This window comes from Lissotriton helveticus, chromosome 8 (assembly GCF_964261635.1).
Source record: "Lissotriton helveticus chromosome 8, aLisHel1.1, whole genome shotgun sequence".
Taxonomy (NCBI): domain Eukaryota; kingdom Metazoa; phylum Chordata; class Amphibia; order Caudata; family Salamandridae; genus Lissotriton; species Lissotriton helveticus.
Window position 1 is genome coordinate 895,446,838 of NC_136069.1, and position 22,692 is coordinate 895,469,529.

Below are 22,692 nucleotides of genomic sequence, written 5' to 3' on the forward strand. Positions count from 1 at the left end.
GCCTTTCTTGTAGCGCTATGGATTTGAACTGATTATACTGGACCGGCAAGCGAAAACTCTCAGTGAGCTATAAACTATCTGGGGAGGGGCGTCACAGCCTCGCTTGTCTTCGGATGTCACGTGCGGATAGATGCGAGGCATAAACACTGCACTCTGTGCAGGCGCTATCGCTGCTGCTGTCAGAAACCGGCGCCTCTGAAGTACACAGGAGCATGACTGACCCTCTCTCTCCGGTAATAAATAGACTGGAAAACCAAGATACCAGAACCCCAGTTTGCAGACAGTTGCGGGTTTTCGCATGTGATAGCGAAGAGACTTATTTTGCACGCCTGGAGCTGGATTTCTGATTCCTTTGCTGTCATTTCCATTTTATGAAGGGGAGAGATTTGAGCATCCCTCCCGAGATCTGCATCTACCATCCAGAAAATCCCACATTTTCAATTTTCTGGATGTTCATAGAGATCCCTGGAAAGCTCTGACGCTTGGTGCTGTTGGGAGAAGTATAGAGTGGAGATCTAGGCAGGAGCTTTCCTCCACCACCCTCACCATGTCAGGGCAGAACATGCTGGGCTCTGTGTTCTCCTGCTCATCCACACCTGCTCCCAAGAGCAGCAGCAGTGGCCCCATCCCCCTTTCTAAACGCCGGCTCCGCCAGACCCGCAGCCTGGACCCCGCCATCATCCACAACCATGGCGGTGGTGAGCGAGAGGCACCCCTTAGAGTCAGCACCATGGATGAGCGAAGCCTCCCAAATCTGGGCAACAGCAGGTGGAGGGGCCCTGCTGGAGGATGGAGCCCTGTGGCTGAGTCCCGCTTGGGCCGGCAATCCCCATTCCCGGGAGTTTCCTCCTTTTCTACCCCCAGCACACCACTGGAGAAGTCACCCTCCACCAACTTCCACTTTGATTTTGACTTCCGGGGCGCAAAGAAGAATAAGGCCTGGGACATGCCATTCCTCGGACGCGGGGGCTCATCCACCTCACTGGGTGGCAGCACCAACAGCATCTTCTCCCCACGGAAGTGGCTGCAGCAGAGAAAGTCGACTGCGGGAAGTGGTCCCACCGCCTACACCATTTGGAAATGTGAGGTAGGACATTCACGCCTCAGGCCTAGAGGCGCAACTAGAGCCAAATTTCGGGGGGCTAAGAAAAAAATTCGGGGGGGGGGCTGAATCTTTAATCAGTAGGCAGAGTGGAGCTGCAGGGCCTCCAACAAGGGGTGAAACAACAGCAAGGCCTAATTAATATTCAAATGGTCTTTTAAAGACCTGTGAGATGTTCAGGTGTGGCTTTGTGTGTGCCCGGGATCTGTCTCATCCCGGGCTGCCACACACAACGGGGGGGGGGGGGGGGCTGAAGCCCGGTGAGTCCAATGGGTGTTGCGCGCCTGCTCAGGCCCCCTCACAAGCCAACCATGATGACCCTTACTCTTGTTTCAATTTATTCAAGACAGATTTTGTTTCCCTCAAAATATCTGTTTATATGGATCTTGGAAGTCATAAACTCTGTAAGGGTTTGTAGGCAGAAGATAACAGGGTGCTCAATGTAAATTTAATGGAGAATGTATCAATGTTTGTGATTTTGCTTATTCAGTGAATCAATTTCCTTCCTTTTGTCTCACTCCACCTTTGCATGTCTGTCAACTGATTGGATTGTCATAGGTACAGGAGTGATGGGGTCTGTGGCAACCCTTGACTTGTTAGCAGTGCTACCCCTTCTAGTTCTTCATTGCAGCGATGTAAAGTGTTTTACATAGAGAGTTCCATGTGAGTAGACACATCTGAGTTTTTTTGAGCTTTTGGAATAGTTTTGGAGAGTACGTCACTTCCTCAGCGGCAGTGCTTTGGCACAAATACATTTGCAGCGTTAACTGAGTTTTTCATATATAATCAAGCATCCTTCCCCCCGGAAGCCTATTTGGAATCAAAAATGCCAACCCAAGAACATTCAAAATGTCCCAAACCTATGTTCTGTGGGTGATAATTGTACACAGAAATGTTGTATGTAAAGTCCTTGCACTATATATAGTGCAAGGACTATAAATTGTCTAGACATCTAGGACTCTATGGTCCAGTTGAAGACTAATTGTAGTCGAAACCTGTAGGCCGTCCTTCTTTTGCACTTTGCACATGGTGTTTCAATGAAATAAAGCAAACTGACCTAAAATTACTGCTGTGGTGCCACTTCCGTCATAGAAAAGGGACAAGAGGAATCCAAGGAATATATATATATATATATATATATATATATATATATATATATATATATATATATATATATATATAGTTATTGCTGTATTTCTGTTGGTTGCAGCTGAGCATTATCTTGAAATACGGCAACAAAAACCCATGTATCTTTTTAATCGCGTTGCGGTATTTTGATAGCACAGTGTAAGATGGGCTCCCCCTCCCCCTCTGGGTGTCTCTTACTAAAATAAGAACTGGGTCCTTATTACCTAAAGTGAGCATAGCAAGTGCTAATTTAAGATAGGTCCGTGCTGTAATTTTGGATTGACTGATGTCTTAAATAGTTGAAGAGCTGGCACAGTTATTTTACCATCTAGGACTCTGGTAAATAGTTGCCTGCCACATGAACTTTTACGGCTTGTGCTGTGTTTGGCTGGAAATGTAGCAGCATTTGTTAACATATTGATAGAAAGTGGATTTCTGGTTGGCAGAGTTATGCACCCCATCCAAGCAGGTACCACAATCCTAGTCTTGGTAAGTGTAGTACACACTAAAAGTTTACCTGTGCTACCTTCTGGTAGCTTGGCACAGAGCAGTCACGCTAAACTAAGGAGGCAAAACTCATTGAAAATACCACAAAAGTACTCAATACCAGTTTAGAAAAATAGCCAATATTTATCTGAAGGAAACAAGACCAAAACAACAAAACAACAACATAGACAAGTGAAGATATGAATATTGCAAGATTGAATAAAAATGCAGTGCTTTGAAGTCAATAGTCCAACTGGAGCTATCTGGTCGCGCTTGACGGGGGCAAATCCAAAAGTGCAATCCAACCGTGATGGAGTGCATGCTGGATAGATGCGTCACGCAAACCCTCTGACAGTACCTTGGATGCGTTGAAGCTCGGGGACGATGCGTTGAAAAATGTAGGGAATGCGTTGCAGTCCAAGGCTAGGAGTTGGTTTTGAAGTCGTGCAACGTCATTGATGCATCAATGTCAAGAATGCTGTATATTTTTTCCAAGGTGTCGATGTCAAACCGCTGGGCTGTAGGCGATGTGCTGGTGCAAAGCCACGCACGGCCAGGAATGCTTCGGGTACGGTGCGTCACAGATGGCGGTGCGGTGTCCGAGACTCACACAGCAGCGGTGATTCAGAGGCACAGCATTGGCAAAGTCAGAGCTGCTTTGTAAGTTAATGACGTCGCATCGCGCAGTCAGCCAGTGGTGTCCACAACTGAAGTGCAGGCAGTGGCGATGTCGATATCACAGAGAATGCAGCAGTTCTGAACAATGCTTCAGTGTCAATATATTGGTTCCTACGGTTTCAGCACCAAGCACTCACTTCCAAGGGCCTAGGACTGGATTTGGTACCACCTGCAGAGCAGGACTTCCAGCAGGGGAACCCAGCTGCTGGTAGCAACATGCAGGTGAAATCTTTGATATCCCTGAGACTTCAGTATATGAGGCAAGCCCAACAAGCCCTGGCGAACCTTTAGTGATGCAGGATGTAGAAAGTCAAGTCCAGTCCTTTCACTGCCAGACAAGAAGCAGCAGGCAGCAGACTAACACAGCAAAGCCAGCAACAAAGTGGCAGTCCCTCCTGGCAGCACAACAGCTATTCTTCCTGATAGAATATCCTCAGTTCCAGAAGTGTTCTGAGTATATGGTGTCAGAGGTCCAGTGTTTATTCCCAGTGTAGCCTTTGAAGTAGGGAGACTTAAACAAAAGATCTTTGCTGTGCACAGGAACCTGCCCTTCTTTGCCCTGACTCCAGACACATGACAGGTGGCTAGGCAACTTTTTGTTTGGGGACAGGTCCAGCCCTATTCATGTGCAAGTGTCACCTCCTCCCTCTCCCTCTAGCACAGGTTGACCCATCAGCACTGGTGATTGGCCATCAGGATATGCAGGGCACACCTCTGCTCCCTTTGTGTGTGACTGTGTAGAGGGAATGCACAAATCCCAGATGTCAGTTAACCCAGAGATAGGTAGAGGCACAGAATGGTTGAAGTAAGAAAATACCAACTTTCTAAAAGTTGAATTTTCAGACCTGCAATTTAAAAAACAACTTCACTCTAAGATGTGTTTATAAATTGTGAGTCCAAAGACCAAACTTACTCTTCCTATATTTTCCCTATTGGAAGTTACACTAGTAAAGTGTTACAAGGCAGCTCCAATGCTAACCTGTGGGAGGGATAGGCCTTGCTCTAGTGAAAAATCGAAGTTAGCAGTGTTTTTACTACCAGAACATGTAAAACTACAAAGTACATGTCCTACTGCCTAAATACTCTGCACCCTACCCATTACGTGACCTAGGGCATATCTTAGGGGTGACTTATATGTAATAAAAGGGAAGGTCTGGCCCTGACAAGTAGGTGAAATGGCCAGGTCAAAATGGCAGTTTAATACTGGACACACAGGCTCTGCAGGGGTAGGCTGGAGACATGTTAGAAGGGCTACTCATGTAGGTAGCAAAATCAGTGCTGCAGGCCCGCTATTGGCATTTGATTTACAGGCCTTGGGCACTGCACTAAGGACTTATCAGTAAATCAAATATGCCATTCATAGAGAAACCAAAAGCCATCACATTGTAGATACAGAGAACATGCACTTTAGCACTGGTCAGCAGTGAAAAAGTGCACAGACTCCCAAAATGAAGTTCATCCCACAGTTAAAACAGGAGGTCAGAAGGCAAAAAGTCAGGGAAACCACGCCAATAGATGCCAGGTCTAACACATAACTACATTAAACAAATGAAAATTACACATAACAGGCACAACGTAGCAAAATAACACAAACATGAAAGGGCAAAACAAAACAATAAAAATAGAACACAGCACCAGAACCCCAATACAGCACAACAATATCAAAAAAGGAATAATGTAGCAGAGAAACACTATCACAAGAAAATGCCACCCTACAAATATGTACAATCGTTATTCACACAATTTACCATGTCCACAATTCTGCTTTCATAACATGGTGGTGAAAGGTGTTTGCATCACAACCCTGCCTTATAAAACCAGTCAAAATGTTTGTGATCTGGCCCTATTCTACGGGGCACGTGTGTATGGGACGACACTGGACAGTATTCGGTCATTCTGACTGTATACATTTGCTCACGTTCTTCATATTTTAGTAAGATACACACAGAGACATATGATAGCTTAATATAAATCACATTGTAATTTTCATTTATTTTTTAAAGGCAGGTTGAGCATGTTAATTGTAAAGTCTGTTTTTAAAAGGTTTGTCCGGTATCTTCTTGAAAACAAGTGGTGCAGAGATAGGTCAAAGCTGCTCTACTGTACTTTACGCAGATCTGAAGATTACACTCTAATGTGTGAACTTCTACTTTTTATATATTTAATTGAAAATTGGACATTGGCACTTAATAACAATGAGCAAATGGCTTGCAGCATTTCATGCAATTTAAGGGTTTAATTTCCTTTTCTAAACTCCCTACCTTAACAGTTATTTTTTACAGGACTGTTTGCTGTAGGTGTCTGATGTACACTAGTGTTTATGTTACTGATGTGATTGGGTGGAGACAAAGTCATTTGTAGCGTGAACATTTTCCATATGTGGCTCCAAGAGAAGGATTCTGCTTCAGATGATGTCTTAAAGATTAACAATGAAATACGCTGAGTAACAGTTTTGCAGCATTAATGCTATGCAAGTAACATGCTGATTTACCAGTTGATTCATATTCACATTTGTGAAAAATGCCCCCATTTTGTTTCAGCCCTTTTCAATATATGAACGTTAACAACGTGTTAGTTTAGTCTTGTAGACCTATTTAACACCAATTGTTTAAAAAAAAAAAAAAAGCACTTACAATAGGTTGAATTATTCCAGCTCTTAGGCCTAGTCTAGATGCATGGTTAACTATTCCCTCATGGTAGGCTTGGATTTGCATGGATTTTTGAGTGACTCTAAATCAGAAATGTAATTGTTTATCCTTTGTCCATATTCTATGGTACATGATGTAATTTGTTTGGAAGCAAGTAACTTAGGTGGAAGGTAACAGTAACAGTGTTCAATCTCTTTAATGGTTGAAATAGGCAATATCTGATGAGAAATATTTCGTTATAGCTTTAGAAGAACTAGAGATGAGACCATTTTAATGTAAGTGATATAGATTAGCTTATATTCATAAGAAAGAGCTGACACGCGTTTTACCCGCATAAGAGTTGCCAAGTCTTACTTCTTGCAATTGCTGCTAGTACTCTGATAAAATAAGTTAAATCTATTAGCATACAAGTTGGCCAATTACCAACAAATGATTTGTGTTTGTTTGATGGCAACACATACATGGGGGAAATAAAGATTTTGCTAAAGATCGTCTCAAATGTAATAAAGTGGGAGGAGTCATGCCGTGGAGAAGACAGTGCACGTAAAATGAATTACAGACATGAGAGTGTGTCAGTGTCAAAGCAACATGGCCGGGGAGAATTTTATCTATGGTGAGTGATTATGTGCAAATGATACAGTGACAGAGAGAGCACGCCTTTGACTCAGCATACAAGGCTATTGTCTGAGAAATGTCAAATTACCATTCCCTGCTGGTTCAATACATTGGCTTGTTGATGTCTAATTAATGCGGCTTCAAAAACATAATTTTAACATTGTGAAATTGTCAGTGCTGTCTCACACGTGTCTCCTCTTTATTTTTGCTGTTCAAAGCTGCTAAGAGGAAAGAGTTGGTGTGTGTGAGATGAGAAGAGGGCGTGTTGCAGAGGAAGTAACTGGCAGGCACGTGGTTGGAGTTCCACGTCTGTTGTGTGCACATGGCTGTTTTTTTCCTAAATGGGTCATCTGGTTGTTGTTACACAAACAAGAACATCCCAGGCCTGAGAATTGCACGGATTTCTCTCACCCTGCTATGTTCTTGTCTTAAAAGGATACGTTGCTCCCCAGGGAGACTTTAGTTGTATTTGTATATCCAAGCTTCCTCTACAAATGGCTTCCCTTCCTGAAACTTGCTGTAATATTGGATTTTTGCCTCCACAGCTGCCTATCACCACATCCTAGAATTACAGAGCAGACTCAGGGGGGGACTATCTGGTTTTCATATGCCGTCAGAGGGCCTCCATTCATTAAAGTGAAGTTGAAGCTATTTTTAGAAACACAGTCAGTAATGCCAGTTAAGCTTAACCAAGTACTGCCTGGGTTTATGTTTTTAATAAGTGCGCTTTTATTACAATAGGAAGAGTTCCTGCTGCAGTCATAGGCTGGATTATTGATGGCCTGACTGTGTAACTACTAGTGAAGAATGTAGGGTTTAAGTATCTACAGTGCATTATGGTAAACTGTGTGACTCTTTAAAATTCAACAGGTGTATGCACATGGAGCACGTCACATTTCAAATGAAAAACATCGTAAATTGAAGTATACATTTTAAGTGGAAAAAAATGTGTAACACAATCTGTTTTTGTTGTAAAGCTCTCTAATGTCCTCGGGCCAGGTGTGTGGAAAGAAAACTCCATAACGAAATCTTTAAGTAAAGTGATGCATAGTGCCACTGAGCTATCTTTTGTTATTAAAAAAAAGTGCATGTTCCACTTACTTTGTTTCCGAATCCAGTTCCAAATGTTTACTAGACTGGCATTTACGTACCATGCTGCAAAACGTGCTAGCCGCATTAAAAATAATGAAAACGTCTCTGATGAAGCACCCAAACATTTTCTAAGTTAGTATTTTCAAATGGAATACATAAAATATACTCCTCATAGGTACATTACTTGCTAACCATTGGTGTGGTACCCTAATGGGAACTTTGATTTCAATGTATATGTATTCCTGGCCGCTGCCCATAGGTCGCCCATCAACACTAACCTAATGTTTGCATATTTTATTTTTCTTCATATGAAATAGTTATGGTTCGGTGGCAATCTCTGTGTAAAACAGAGGCAAGTGCCTAACACATCAAGGGCCAGATGTAGGTAGGGTTTTACCGGTCGGTAAAAGGATTTTGAGATGTAGGGGGCAGAATAAATTTACCGACCTGTATTTTAACAGATTCGGTAAAATTGATATGTAGGTGGGACTCTTATGAGTCCCACAAGGCCTAAGAAATCGGTATTTTACCATCAAATTCAATTTGATGGTGAAATACCGATTCAGGTGTGCATGCACATGTGTGCATGCACACCTGTGCCATATGACAGGCAGACCTGCCCTTAGGGCAGGTATGCCTGCCATATGGCCCCCGACCCTTTTTTGGGGGTGCTAGAGGGTGTCAAAGTGACACCCCCTGCACCCTTGTCAAAATCGGTATTTACCGATTCGGTAAATACCGACCGGTAATGCCCCATTCATTCCTATGGGCTTCAAAGCCCATAGGAATGAATGGAGCATTACCGGTCGGTATTTACCGATTCGGTAAATACCGATTTTTACCGATTCGGTAAAATACACATCTGGATGGACCTACATGTCCACCCTTCATATTTACCGATTCTTAATTACCGAATCGGTAAAATTCGGTAATTAAGAATCGGTAAATATTTTTTACCTACATCTGGGCCCAAGTGTGGTAGTGCAATAGCTGTTTTTTTTATTTGGATTTGATTTTGATCTTTTGTACAGTATAGAATTGCTGCGGTGTCTTAGCACTTGGGAGCTTATTTATGAGAGCCCTGTGCCACTTTTGCACCATTTACATTAGTACATGAGTGACGCATGGTTCTCATTAAGATTTAAGAAGCCACGCAAAGCCACCCTGCGTGGCTTTGAGTGGACTCATAAATCATTAGTAAGGCGATGCAGCGCAAATCGCTGCGTCGTTTTACTCTGCACTTAACACTGCCCCAGATTTACAAAGTGATGTAACCCTTGGGAAGTGCCAAATCTGCACGTCTCTCCAGGTGAGGCATAACGGGGAGAAATATGATTATTTCTCCTACTTTTTTCCTCTTTCCATGTGTGCTGCATTCGGCATCCTGCATGTGCCTACGTTGACGCTAGGCTGCCAAAACAGCGCCAGTGCAGGTAGAAAGGACAGGAACGAACAGGATTGCTTAAATACAGCACATTTATACCCTTTCACTTTGGCATAGGGCAGCGCAGCAAGGTTCCTTGCTGCGCTACCCTACCCAAAAATGCCATAAATGAGGCCCTTGGTCTCCATCAGGTGGTACAACCAGTAGCCACCTACAAGAACCTTTTCCTAGGCAAAATTAAACAGGGCAAATCCCTTTTGCACATTTTTGTTGCATGTTTAATAGGAACGGATCACCATGTCGTTCCTCGTAACAAAAGATTTGCACCTGAACAAACCATGGAACAAACGGAGCTCACACTAGCTTTCCTTGATCCAGTTTTAAGGAATAGATAAAACATGCGTTCTCTATTTTTAATGGGTAAAAAACAAAACCAGTCTTTAGACAAAGCCTGTTTCTTCATTCATTACTAAAAAATAAAGTAGCATTTATCACGATGGACTTTCCACACAAAAATACCCAAGATCTGTGTATGCCTAAATAGTTAAGTTGTATTTACCAGTAGGGATGCTGAACAGCTGCCGTGATTAGCTCTGAACACAGCCTACAGTGCATTAAACTACTATAGCAGTGGTTTCAAATCGGGCATGTTTGCCTATTAGTAGGTGGCATTTTGCCCTCATTGTGCGACATTTTACACCACTAGCGACTAGAGAAAAAAAAAGTGTAAACTCTAAACTCCAACTCTCATCAGGATTGCATTTGGATTGGCCCGCCGCACTTTTTCTTGAAGTTTAAACCCCAAAGGTCTGCCGAAAACCTGCAGTCTCTATACTCTTGAGGCCCAGATCGCTAGGCTTTTCCCCACAAGTTCCACTTATGCCTTGAAATTCAGGAGTAAGTTATTGAGGGCAGCTAGAGTTATGCATTTATGGAGAACTAAATGATGCAGCAGAACTGACAATTATGAGGCAAGAAATGCAAATTGTGCTGTGGAGGTGGGGTGGCAGTTATAGACTGCTGCACCAGTGGTCTGACCTCTGTAATACGAATATGGTGGTCAGACCGTGAGCGCATCGCGTCAGCCGCCAGGGATCCGTGATTCCTGGGGTGGTGGTCTTGAGGCCGCAATATGCTTGGCAATGCTGCTGCGGCACCGGCAAGCATATTAGGAGTTTCCTCACTGTGACACTAACTACTGCAGTGAGTCCACATTGGGGTAGGGTGGTGGTGGGAAAGCAGGGCCCCCTCTTTCCTCTGGCCCATGGGATGCATGCAGGGGGGCACATGGTGTGCCCCGCCTGTATGATGGTGTGCCCCCCTCTGAGCATGCACCACCTTTCCTGATCTGCTTGGACTTCACAGTCCATGCCGTGCAGAAACGGGCTTTAACATTTCCATTGCGGTACCTTTTTTTAAACATACCACTCTGGTAACAGCAAAGGACAGCCCACCAGACTGTGAGGAAGCTCGTAATCTGGCGAGTCGCCTGTGGCCCTGTTTGCTAGTGTGGGAGTGGGGCGGCCTGCTCCCACACTGCCACATTCATAATTGGGCCTTACTTCACACACACCACCCATCCTCTTTTTGTTTTTCAACTTAACAGATGTAAGACAGGAGATAGAAACTCACAGAGAAAGCAAGCTTGACATAATCAAAATACTACTAGCCACTCAGTACCTTCTCGCATTCAGCCTTGTGTGCTCTCCATTACAAGTGAAGAATGTAGGGTTTAAGTATCTACAGTGCATTATGGTAAACTGTGTGACTCTTTAAAATTCAACAGGTGTATGCACATAGAGCACGTCACATTTCAAATGAAAAATCTCGAAACAATGTGTAACATAATCTGTTTTTGTTGTAAAGCTCTCTAATGCCCTTGGGACAGGTGAGTGCAAAAAAAACTCCATAACGAAATTTTTAAGTAAAGTGATGCATAGTGTCACTGAGCTATCTTTTGTTATTAAAAAAAGTGCATGTTCCACTTACTTTGTTTCCGAATCCAGTTCCAAATCTTTACTAGACTGGCATGTACGTACCATGCTGCAAAACGTGCTAGCCACATTAAAAATAATGAAAACGTCTCTGATGAAGCACCCAAACTTATTTCTAAGTTAGTATTTTCAAATGGAATAAATAAAATATACTCCTCATAGGTACATTACTTGGTAACCATTGGTGTGGTACCCTAAAGGGAACTTTGATTTCAATGTATATGTATTCCTGGCCGCTGCCCATAGGTCGCCCATCAACACTAACCTAATGTTTGCATATTTTATTTTTCTTCATATCAAATAGTTATGGTTCGGTCGCAATCTCTGTGTAAAACAGAGGCAAGTGCCTAACACCTCAAAATATGTATGTGGAAAATGATTCATAGAGGAGCTGCCCCCTTCCACTGAGATATTTAGGCCTACATAGATATATGTAAAAAGTGTCAAGGCCTCCATAAAAGCAGAACAGCAACCACGAGCGTAGTGTGACTGGAACATTTCACAGTTAAAATGTGCCTTTCATTCAGTGAGAGGGCATGAACTCGACAGCAGAGAAGGGAAAGTAGTCCTGCATGCAAGCCATGACGTGTAAATATTTTAACTACATTTTTGTTTTACGGATGAAGCTAAACAAACGTTTTACAATGTTGATTGCCAACCACACTGATAGATGGAGACAAATTAGTCTTTTGTAGCATTTGCTACTGGAATTCCATTTTTATTTGATTATGTAATTGTGTTTCTTTTTCCTCAGGTCTCTGCAAACCTTTCCCTTATGTTTTGACATAATTTCTATTAATGAATTATGATGTAAAAGTCATTGCTAAAATGGAATTGAAGTAGATGTATTCCAGTAAAGGGTCTGGATTTGCAGTCTGGAGCTCATACATACAAAGTCTCTTTTTTTAGACAAGCTTTATTTCTATACACAATTCTTAGGAACATCAAAGTACACAGAGCAAAGTTTACCAAACATATTTTGTGCTTGAGCTGAACCACAAAATACATTTGTGCGCATGTAAAATGTGCTGCATGTGCTCAGGTTGCTTTGTGCTCATGTGTCTTCTAGATGAGCAGTGGTAGAACACCAGGGGGTGTGGCATGAGCAAATCCTTTAGTCACCGCAAAATACTCTGAGGCGCCCACTTCATTTCAATGGTTGGGTCCTTTAAGGCCTATACATAGATAGGCGCTCCAGTTAGCTACGAAGGGGCGGAACCTGTCAGCTTCAGCAGGGCACATCCCTTCTCTTAAGTACAGCATATGCAGTCCGATTCTGCTCTTCCCTCAGCCTGCTGGCCCTAAAGATAAATCTGGGCCTGAAGGTTCTGAAAATAAATGAGGCTTTGCGTTTCCTACAGGTATTTTGGCCCTCAATGGTGTAGTTTAGTAACACTCAAAGTACGGACCGGGGGCCGCATGCGGCCCTCCTGTTCTTTGCATGTGGCCCCCTGGTCAAAAGCAGCACTAGGCTGCTTTTCACTCGACTCAGACTAACATTAAAAAGATATTAAATAAACAGGCAAGCATTTATTAAATGTTAATTGAAGTTCAAGAAACAAAGTAACCAGGGTATCCTGCACCACTTAGCTTTAGACACACTTTCATTTTTAATGACATCTTGTGGTAAAAGTATGATCAAGTCTGTTCAAAATTCAATTATGTATTATATTAGCATGCAGAACCTTTTCACCTTAGCACACCAGATTATATCAGTGCATTGAAAAATATTTATTTTTAAAATTATAGTTTTCAAAATGAATTCCGGAACATTCATTCTTCCACCCACCCTGACAACAATGCCAATAGTGTACAATGAGGCAAGTAAGATGTGATGGGCACTCCTTGAGTGGATGAGTGGCCTGGGTTTCTATTATACATGAACAACATTATTAATTATTGAATCAAATGCAGGAGAAGGGTTTGTATAGCACCCATCCTGAAGTCATGTATATAGAATATGTATATGTAATAATGAAGGAAAATGAGGGAGAGGGAAATAAAACAATTGCCTAGGATCACACAGTCAGTGGTATAGTTAGACCTTCGGCTAACCGTGGCAGATCCTGCGGTTGCCGCCCCGCAGCGGCCGTATAAAAGAGCGGGGGGATGCTGGCGATTCCTGCAACGACTGCCCCACGATGACCGCAGGTAAGAGCCGGGTGTCGGGGGAGGCCAACCCCCCTTGCTACACCATTGCACACAGTTTGGTTAAGTGGAGGAGCTGAGATTAATCCCAGGTTTTTGGTTTTGCTTTGTGCAGTTCAGAAACTAAATGTATATGTCTTGATTCCTTTACACCCACCTTATGCCAACGACTCCCCAGCCCCAACTGCTGCACTGCTGGTAGCGGTCATATCACAAACCACTCTTTGTAGCCTTTGGGAAATGTGAGTACCCATAGTGTTCCTGTATATTCATGAATCAGTGTCACAGTGTATTTTTCGAAAGAATACACATATTTCTTATGGTGCATGTTATATATTCCAAGCTCTGAAGTCTACAACATCTAACACAAAAAAGTGTTAAAACATGGATCTCAATCGTTCTTATATTAGACCCTTTATGTCGACTCTCTATTTTTAACATGGACCGTTCTTTGAAAAATCAGGTATGCCTGTAGAAAGGAATTCTTTCAAAACTGACAGTCACCTCCAGCATTTAATTTTTTCTTCAAATGTCAAGCCCTGTTAAATTGAGTGTTGCATTCTTTTATTTAATATTTGACGGTATTTATTCTTACATGTACAAAGTCCTTTAACCAGATGCTTTGCTGAGCTAATGTAATCTACTATGAATTCCAAAATGAGAAAAAACATTACACATATATCAAATAGGAACCAGATTGAACATAAGCATGGGAAAGAAGGTCTTTGATCGAACTCTAAGATGAAAGCATCCAGGTAACCAGTAATGGCTGGTGCAGGTACGAGTGGTGAGGGAAGGAAGGCGGGGGGAGTCGACAGGCGATGACGAGGGAAAATAAAATATTAGAAAAAGAAAACCACTTACCTTGCACTCGCCACATCGCCGACTCGGCAATGCGGCGAGCGCAAGGTAAGTGGTTTACTTTTTTTACATTTAATTTGCCCTCGTCATCGCCTGTCGACTCTCCCCCACCCGGCCATACCCCCGCTGCTGTTACCTGCACCGGCTGTCACCACAGGTAACGGGCAGTTCTTTTCAAATCGAAACAATTCAACCTAATAATTGACATAAAGTCTGCAGAATGTTGAAATTTGGTTCCTCCATTAGTTCTACATTTTAATTGTTATAGTACAGTCTGGTAATTTGGAGTTGTGAGATGTTTTTCTTTGTGAGTCACTTTAAGTTGCTAGTGCGACGTGTCATAATTCATCTGAGATATGCAGTAAGAATTGTGTAAATTCCAGGTGTTGTGAAGTCTATTAATTACAGTTTTGCAATAATATTTTGAAATCACTGTAAACTTATGAAAGTTAAAAAAAGAAACAACTGTAAGGGCTGGTGTCAATGACCATTAAGAAAAACATGGACAGGGGTTGCGGGAGGGGGATGCACCTGTTACTCAGCAGTCCTTGGTCCTCCCTGCACTGAGTCACCCTTAAGCCAATCACCCCCCCCCTAAAGCTGGCCCTGCTTGCGTATGTATGTATTTGAAAATTTACTGCATTTCCACTTGGCTGGGTCCAGGTTGTACCCTGTCGCTGGTCCTATGCTCCCTTGAAGTAACTGCATTGTACTCTATTTTGGCCACTTCCCTTTCCTTAACTATTATTGTATGTTCTAATATACTTTATGCTCTATCTTATAAAGTGCTCTGATGCTCCTGGTTCTTGTTTGCACTATATAAAACCATATAAATAAATAAATAAATACAAAGCATCCATGGAGTCTCCTTCATATGATGCTACACTAATATATGGAAAAAACGTAGTAGGAGAGCGCTTCTTGTGCCAGAAAGGTGTTGATCAGGTTTGTTAATTTAGGATTAAGAGAGATGTCGTAGCTTTTCAAGGGATTGACAGAAATAGGATCAGCAAAATGTGTGAATTTATTCAATAACTATAAACATGTTCAAAAGATGTCCAGACCACAATGGACTTCAACTGGGTTTCTTGTAGAGGAGGGAGCGAGAGTTCAATGTTTTTCACTTTGTCAAGAAAGAAGTGGGCGAATTTTTCTTTGGTGTTAATGTTGAGAGAAATAAGACAGCGGGCCAAATGTAGATAGGTTTTGCTTGGCGATTCCCAAATAGCGATTATTTTGTTAATTGCTATTTGGTTATCGCAAACACCCATGCACTAATGTGTCTTTGACACATTTTGCAAGTCCCAGTCGGTCGCAAACAGACCTACCTCATCAATGTTGATGAGGTAGGACTCGGTTTGCGACCCATTGGGAATCGCTAATCAAAGGGATGGTGCCCGGTGGGGTCAGCAGACCTCCATGTCTGTGATTGCTTTTAAATAAAGCAATGAATTTCTTTGAAATGCATCCTGTTTTCCTTAAAGGAAAACAAAATGACTTTCAAAAAGAAGAATGAAAAGTTTTCATTTCCATGGGACCACTGCCTGCTCTTAAAAAAGGTTTTCCAAACATTCAAAAATGGAAAGGGGTCCATTGGGGACCCTTTCTTGTTTCAAAATGGGTTACCAACTACTTGAAATAAGCTGTAAAAGGCAAGGTTTTGCTACCGCATTCCAGTTGCAAAACATTCACACATACCACTGTAAGTGGCTATAAGGAAGGGGTGCCCTAAAACGCCCTTCCTAATACCGAATCACAAACCCAATTTGTGATTTGGTAATAAGTCACTGAATCGCAAATCTGACTTTTGTACATAAAAAAAGCTTTTTTTGGGTCACAAACAGCCCAATTCTGTGAATCGGCCGATTGCGACCTCAAAAAAGCTACGTACATCTGATCCAGTATAAGAACATTTTAGGAATCGCAAGTACCTTTTTAGACTATTTTACCTGATATTGAATGTAAGAAAGCTGCTTCGGCTTTGAATACATGTTTTTAGTGTAGTTTACTTTCAGTCCTCAGATCTCTTGTGCTGGTGTGGGAGTGCTCATCCATTGTCCATCACCTAGACTAGCACTAAAGTGCCCCCTTTTGCTACCATAAACCTCTGGGCATTGCTAGAGTTAGCTAGAATATTCAAATCCAAACCCAGATTCAGATTTCACACCTCAATGGCATGGACCTTTTGTGCCCCTGGGAGGTGTAAGGGTTACTCCATGCTTTCCAGTGTTTAATTTTAATAATGAGTGCCTGTGCCCAAAGCGCTGCTCAGGAGTCTGCAGATGGTGCAATTAAATGTCCCTACTCCAAATACCAAGGTTACGTGGTCCTGAATCCACCTCATGCCTCTTTGATGCCCCTTAATCTCACTCTTGCAGGCTCCTGCTTTCTCCCTTGTTGTCAGTTTTTCAGTCTTCTCTTCCTCCTTCTTACCATTTGGTTTTTTGCCCTCTTGCTCTCATGTAATGTCTGATTAGGGAAAAATGAGTGCAGGTGGGCCCCACAGACAACCACCAGCTCAAATTAAGCACTGGATCTGATCACGGGCCACCGGAACCCACAGAACACCCTCTCTGAGTCGGCTGTCACTATCTTGTAGATGACACATGCCATCGAGTTCCAAGGCAATGTGAAATTAACATCTATTTAAATGCCTATTCCATAATCTTACATGCACGTCACTGCCTTTTGTGAGATGCTTACATGGGTCACGTGTAAACAAACAATTTGGGATGCTGCACATATTGTAGGTAAGCAATGTAATCAAACACACATTCACCGTCTCAGTTATTCACATTAATATTGATTTAGGGCGATATGTATGAAAGAACAGGTTTGCGATTCTGAATCTGCGAATTTTACCGAATCGCACATTCAGAATCGCAAATCGATATGTATGAAAGAAATCGCTAATAAATAGCGATTCCTTAACATGTAGGAATCGCATAATATGCGAATTCGCATCACAAATTCGCAATTTTAGCGAAAATTCTCAAAAACGGACGAAAAATCGCAATTTAGCGAATTTCTAGAATGTTCCAATCAGGAACTCTGGTGCAGCATGATGACATCACAACCAGGAAGTGATTGACTACCCATGCTGCACCTGACTTCCTGATTCAGAGGCAGAGTGAAGGTGTGTTTGGAACAGTGCAGTCACCTGGAGAACCATGGCTGAGGGTGGAGCCACGCCCATGCAGGATTCCCAGCAGCAGGAGAGTGAAAGCAGGAAAAGAAAACAAAAATTTTCTGAGGGTGAATTGAAGGCACTGATCCATGAAATGGTGACAAACAATAAATTACTGTTTGGAAAGAAATCCAGGGAGGTGCCAGAGAGTCGCAAAAGGAGGATCTGGGAAGACATACAGCACAAGGTGAATGCTGTGGGTGTCACACCCCGGAGTGTTGAGGACCTCCAAAAGCGATGGTACGACCTGCGGCTGCGCTCCAAGGAGAAACTAGCAGCCAGGCTTGAGCAGTCCAGGCTAACAGGTGGTGGGACATCATCTGTTTCAGATTCAACACCCCTGGAGGAACTGGTGGAGGGGACCCTGCTACCAGAGAGTGTGGGAGAAGTGGCTGATTTGGACAGCTCTGACCAGCCAGCATCTGCAAAAGGTAAGAACCATGCCCTCACACCCTTAACACCCCCAACACCCCCCAGCAGTGACCCAGGGTCAAGATACAAGATATTTAGTCCAGTGCAGGCACACAGGCAGACCCAGCAATGCATCATGGGAGATGTAGTCACATGTAAATCAAAGTTTAAAATTTGCAGGAAAAATTGTCAAACATGTATTCTGCCAGGCTTGAGAGTTAAAGAAGACACCAATGTACTTGTTAGAGGTGTGAACATTTTATTTATACAGTGCAAGTCAGTGAAGTTAATTAATGTGTGCTGTTCTGTTCACAGCACCATCTTCGACACAGCCCTCAGCCAGTGTGACAGTCACTGAGTCAGGACAAGCAGGCCAAGATGTCGACACAGAAGGGGAGGACAGCCCTGTGACCAGTCACAGACGTAGAAGGCAACCCATAGTCAGACCTCTAGCGCCAATTCAGGATGACGAAGAAGAAAGTGGGGAAATTGCACCAAATGTGGACACACAGCCAGAGCGACAGGGACCATCAACACAACAGCATGTCCCACGGAGTGCAGCCAGGCGCAGACGACGCACGGCCAACCTCTTTGATGAGCGAGGCGAAGAATCAGTGTATGCAGGACTGGAACTCCACATGTTGCAGGTGCAGCGCCTGCAGGCGAAAAAGATAAAACTCTTACAAAGGGAGATGAGGGAGGGCTTACGTGCACTAAGGAATGACATGAAGGATGGCCTACAGGCCGTATGTGAAGAAATACGTTCTGAGAGAAGTGCTAGGTGCAGAGGTTGGCAACGCCAATACACGTACACCCGGGCCATCAACCGCCTGGCAGCCACATGTAGCATCCAGGCCAGGCGCAGCATTGAGATGCAGCGCCAATTCAGCCATGCTGCACAGGACATAGCTAATGCGCTCACACAAGTGACCACTGCTGTGGACGAGTTGCGTCAATTACGCACAACTGGGTCGGGAGTACTGACTCCAAGCGAAGAGGACAATCAGTCAGTTAGGAGCAGCAACACCCCACCACTAACCTTAGAGAGACGCCGTAGTGGGAGAACCAATAGGGCTACACCTTCCACCGAACATTAGCCTGTGCAGCATCCAACTTGTGAGGCACTCCTTTACTGTTTAGAGCACTGTGAATGTAACAAGTGCTAAATATATCTTGTATGAATATTGTACCTTTTGAGTTCATACATATCCTGCTATTAAGGATTAAAATCAACATTCACACTTACATGACTTGGCATTGTGTAGTTTTTTCTTACCTAGAAATAATTGCGCGTAATCTCATCACGCCTCTGGTGCCCTGCTGCTGCAACAGCTCTACCAGCTACCATCCGTCCAGGTCCAGGCCCCTCCACATCAGAGGATCCTGAGTCACTCAGCTCCACTGGTGTCCCTTTTCTCGTGGCAATATTATGGAGCATGGCACAAGCCACCACTATTTTACAGCACGTGTTGGGGCTGTATTGGAGTGCACCTCCACTTTTGTGGAGGCACTGGAATCTGCTTTTCAGGATCCCAAATGTCCGTTCGATGGTGCCTCTGGTAGCAATGTGTGCCCTGTTGTTCCTGCGTTCACTTGCATTGTTGGGATTGAGGTATGGAGTCAGGATGAAATCCCGTACTGCATAAGCACTGTCACCTGTGGATTAGATAAATATATGTTAGCCTGTGACATGCACATGGTAGTTGGTATTAATGGCCCCTATGTCTGAAGGTATTTACCGAGTAGGTATCCCTCGCCAAACTCCCCTCTTGAGAGTCTACGATATATCCCACTGTGTCGGAAGATGAATGCATCATGTGTGCTGCCAGGGTACTTAGCTACGATATCTGTGATGATGTGTTGTGCATCACACACCACCTAAATGTTCAGTGAGTGGTAGCATTTACGGTTTCTGAAGATGTGTTCATTGCCTGAGGGGGGGGATATAGCGACAGGTGTCCCATCTATGCATCCTATCACGTGTGGGAAATGTGAGATCTGATAGAAGTCCTGCTTTGTCTGTGCTATTGCCTGTTGTGTGCTGGGGAAGTAAATGTGATGTGCCATCCTCTGAACCATGGCATCTAGGAAGGCATGAAAGAATCGTGATAGGGCACTTTGTGACACCCTCCTGCAGAGGCAATCACCCCCTGAAAACTTCCAGATGCCAACAAGTGTAATGAACACAGGACCTGTATTTCTGTGGAGATGGCATTTGTCCTGCGTGTGGGGTGTTCAAGGTAGGGTCTGAGTTCTGCTATTAAATCATTTATGCTGTCTTCCTCAAGCCTGTAATGTGTGTAGAGCTCCTCCTCAAGGCGCTGGGAGATGGTCACGCGCAAACGGAATATCCTCTCCTGCCGTAGCCTCCTCTGTGCAGCAGCTCTCAAACGCATCCTCCTTGCAATGATGTAAAGCCCCGCCATTGTGGCAAACAGTTTTTTGAATTCAGAGGCAGCTTAAATAGTTTGCACCTGGTTACCACCTGCTCCTACTTGGTGGTAATTGCGATTCTGTATTTAGCGAATTTCAAAAAATCGCTATTTGCGAATTTTTCATACATCGCATTGCGATTTATTTTTAGCGAAAAATGCTGATCTGCGAATTTTCTGCGAGTTCCTAATTTAGCGAATATGCGTTAGCGATTTTCGCACAATTGGAATTCGCTATTGTGCAATATCGCTATTTATTCGCAGATTGGGACTTCTCGCACACGAGGGAATCGCATTTTTTGCGATTCCTTATTTTCGATGCGTTTTGCATTCATACATGCCGATGAGCATTTTCGCATTCGCAAACCCGGAAATTCGGCGAATATCGACCTTTGCGAATGCGAAAATGCTTGATACATGTGGCCCTAAATGTAAGTAAGTTGTGGAATTATATAAGTAGACTTAGATTCTTAGAATTTTTTTTTTGCTATTTTCCTTTTTTAGAGTCCGAAAAGGCATCCTACAGAAAGACTTGTGCTTTTAACCCCTTCGCTGCAGTGTTACTTTTGCCGCGGTGCGAGGGGGGTGGGCGCCGCCATGAGTCACAGTAGGCGTGTGCTCATGACGGCCGGGAACCGTCCGAACTCCGCCCACTGATTAATTCGCCCGCACAGGTGGAGAATTAATCGCACATGGGCGAAGCAGCAACGTTCGGACGGCTCCCGGCCGACATGAGCACATGACTACTGTGACTCATGACGGCCGGGAGCACGGAACAAGTTAATACCTTTATAGCAGACAACGTCTGTTTGCTTTTACTATGTTCAGTCGCAGATTTTCATGTAATGAGTGGCAGACCAAAGCATTATTGTTTACATTATATGTGTGTTATTTTTTGGACTTCTCAGACCTACATATTTATAGTATGTCATTCCTTTCGTAAATCTAAACCTGGCCGCTTGCAACTGGTCATCTGAAGCCAGTCGCAGCCAGCTTGACTTGCTGGTGGGGGGACAGGGGAAGAGGGGTTACACGGGAAGGGAGTCGTGCAGGAGGGTGTTACTTTTAAATACATTTAAAAAAATGTAAATTACCTTTGCGGCCTGCTCCGGTTTGGTCCAGCGTCATCCCAAATCCTCTCCTCCACACAGGAAGCAGCCAAGCAGGTAGCCTCCCTCCCCTAAGCCAATCAGAACTCTGCAATGGCAGTGTTGTGATTGGCTGGAACGCCGACCGCACAGGTGTCTATGTGGAGGCCGTTTTTTTCCAGGCAAGCTGCATGCAGCCTACATGGAGAAAACGGAGACAGTGCATGACTGGTTTGGTCGGTCGTGGGGCCAACCAAACTGTAAGCGCCCACAACAGCGGGCAAGCCACTCCTCCCCTGCTGGAGCAGGACTGCCCACCCGCACGCCCCTAACCAAACCCTTTTTGCTTTCTCGCAGTGTGAGAAGCAGAAACATAAAAAGGTATTCATAATATCATTTTATGTTTCTGCTTCTCGCACTGCGAGAAAGCAGTGGGCCGGAGCTCCTCCGACCATATAGAGGAGCCACCCCTGTTAGAAGCTAAGATAAATACAGTATAACAATTTAAACAGTCATTCATTAAGAATCAATATCCCTAAATAGCTCGTCAGCTCACATTATGAGCTTACCATTAAGTAATTGACAATGGGAAGTTCGCTCTACTCTTTAACATGAATAATCCCCCCCCCCGTTCTATTAAAGCGTATTGCCAACATGTTCTCTCACACCAGGCTTACGTTTTGTCTTTTGAATTGTTGATTAAAATTTTTTTTATATCTGTACGTTCAGAGTGACTGGTCATAGCATCATTTCACCCAAAAAAATCGATGTCTCTCTAGTGACTTCCTTACCCTTTTACCGCAAACCCCTGACCAATGACATTAGAGAAAATGACTTAACATGACCATTGACATCGAACTAAAATGAGAGGGTACTCAATGTTAAATGTTAAAATAGATTTATTGGATAATCAAGTGTGAAGCAAGGTAATAAAAGACAGGTAAAGACAACTAATCCCTATAAATAACAATAGCAAAAGTGATTCATACTTTTAAAAGAATACTAGACTGGTTGGTTTGCAACACAGTCCATAATGGGTTGTAAGTGGCATAATAAGTGTACCAATGTCAATGGCTAGCACTCACTAGATGATTTCCACGGCAACTGATAGCTCACATTTTATTTTTTACAATGCACTACAGACGTATGTCAACCTCAGATATTCTTTTTGAAAAAATTATCTTTGAAGACATTTAGTAATTTATAACTGAAAATTCCAAAATCCTACTCATTTATAGGGGCATTTACATACATGTCATTTTGCTTTCTAGAGTGAGTGCATTTATAACACTGACACATAGGGAAATATAAATAATACATGAATTAACTTTTTAAATAAAGCGTTATTTAAATTATTTACAAGTTCATTTTTAAAAATAAAAATACATTTTTGATTTAAATATGTTTTTATTTTCAAAGGAAAACCAGAGGGAGGGTC